The sequence below is a fragment of the Aplysia californica genome, unplaced genomic scaffold, assembly GCF_000002075.1.
Source record: "Aplysia californica isolate F4 #8 unplaced genomic scaffold, AplCal3.0 scaffold00281, whole genome shotgun sequence".
Lineage (NCBI taxonomy): Eukaryota > Metazoa > Mollusca > Gastropoda > Aplysiida > Aplysiidae > Aplysia > Aplysia californica.
The window spans coordinates 369,879-372,291 of NW_004797551.1; positions in this window are offsets into that span (position 1 = coordinate 369,879).

A 2,413-nucleotide genomic window follows, 5' to 3' on the forward strand; every position below is an offset into this window, starting at 1 on the left:
GTGTGTGTGTGTTTGTTTGTTTTTTTACGACCCTCGCGACTGCATAAGGTCATATGAGCGCGCGGGACACATGAAATATGTTGTTTGGTAGGAATTAATTTCGAATTTTCCCCAGGTGGAGGCCGAATCCTACTTTTATCGATTTTTGGACCACCAAGGATCTTTAACGTACGCAACTTGCACACGAGACGTCCGAGATTTTCGCCTTTTTCCTAGAGAGGGCTGGGTGTTCGATCTTACCTACCATAAAATCAGGGGTGTGGCTGAAAGAAAGCAGTAAGAAGGAACAAAGTAGTAGCAGTAGAAAGGCCTCAGAAAAGTCAAGAGCCCAGGGGAGGGGCAACATGGAAGAGGGGGTGGGGCAGAAACTGGAGACGAAAGCCGACGACTGGACATGGTAAGAGAGCCGGAAAGAAGGTGAAAGGAGAACAGTTTAGAAAAAAATAATTCCGTCGCTGTTATGTTTCGAACCCGAGACCTATTGAATGAGAGTCAAACGCCTTTACCTCCAGACCACGAGAACCCCCGTTCTGTAATTAATTTGTCATGGTCCAATAGTCTCATGGTTCGCCGTTGGGCTGATGTACATGGTGTCTCCATCGGGGTTTTGTTTTTATTTTAGTAAGGTTTTACAGCGCCCGCAACTGCATAAGGTCGTATGAGCGCCAAGGGGTGGATGCCAACAGAGAAGTCCTTACAGAGAATCAGACTTACTTTGCTCACCTCTCTAGCTTCAACAGCTAAAAGTCTACGTCGACTATCAAGACACCTCGGAAATAGCAGGTCACAAGAGTGAAGAGTGTGACAAACAGACAAAAGAAGTAGAAGAAAAAATGACGATACTAAGGATTAGGAAAGAAAAAGCAGCAGTTCCCTGTTGTAGGTCAGGCACAGTTATTCCATCGGGTTTGGAGAAGCACAATAAACATATGGGTTGTTACTTTGTTTTGCCACGTAATTCACGAGCCAGCTTTGAAGACACGTTAACTCAAGAACATTGAAAACAAATAAATAGGGTATATTATTAATTGTTTTAATGTAGATCTAGGTGTTCTTGGGTTGTTGTTTTTTTAAGCCCTCATCTATATAATAATTTAGATCTTTTAAGATGCGGGTTTCTGAGCCTTCCTGTCAGGGCCAACCTAGTGGAAAGGCCAAAATACTTGATAAAAATTGTCTCTACTCAGGAATCGAATTCGGGTCTTCTGCACTCGACAGCGGAGCACCGAACAGATGATCAGAACGAGCGGCAAACGATGTCTGCAATGTAGTGTAACGGTTAGGCGCTTCGAGGTAGCACGCGGGACACCCGAGTTCGATTCAGGAGTAGGGAGTAGAGTCTATCCAGATCTTTCTGGTGGGATATTGTATCCCTTTCAGCCCGGGCTCCGGGTTGGCCCTGACAGGTAGGGTCGGAAGCTAGCCTCCTAAATGATCTAAAACATGTCGATGATAGCGTGAAAACACCTCGTTAAAAAAATGACGAGAGATTCATCATAACGTCATGCTCATAAGATAATTACCTGAATCATTTTTGGCCGGTTTGGAGTTTTTGGTTCTGATTTATAGAGCAGATCCAGCTTGATAATATTTAGATCTATATAGTTCGCTAGGACAAACGAATAATCCATATGTGAGGTAGCGCGGAGGAATCAGGCTCTCGTCAATTTTTGGGCATGAAGAGTTATTGATATCATCTTAAAGCTTGTTCAGTTGTCTTTATTTGGATGAAGAAAGTATCCATTCATCTGAAATACAAGTCGAGATATTTGCGAATGAAGGAGGTGGGTATCACCTGTTTTCAGAGGTAAAATTAGTGAGAAAATGGCCGCCACAGATTAGTTATTTCCTTAGCTTAAGAGTCAGTGGTAACTCAAAAAGTAAATTTTTGTGCCTTTAATCAACGTTTTTATGAAAAATCCAAACAGAAATGAGTTCTTTAATGGGCATGAAAGGTGTGGAGCCCCCCCCCAAAAAAAAAAAAAAAAAAAAAATTTGATAGAAATTCACAAACCTCCAGAAAAATACAAGTTTCTTCTTTGATTATTTTGACAAGAGCCTGATTCCACCACGCTGCCTCACAAATAAAAATAAAATCAATTGAGTGTACCATAATTCAAGCGTCTCACAGGGTCAATTGCTAAAAAAACCCAACCGTTTTTTGTCATGTTCTCAAAATGCTAAAATTACATTGGCATTTATCTTATGAGCGTGACAAAAGTTTTGTAAGCGTCGTCTACAATTCAAAGTGTTACGACTCGGATGTCTGATCGTCGGGGCTTCAAGAACACACAAAACATGTTACATGGTATGAGGGCGCCACTAGTATGTACATTTCTTTTCTTTCCCTCTGTCGCTTCTGTCTATCTGTATTGTTTCTTCCTTGCAATATAAGACCACAACTGTGTCGATG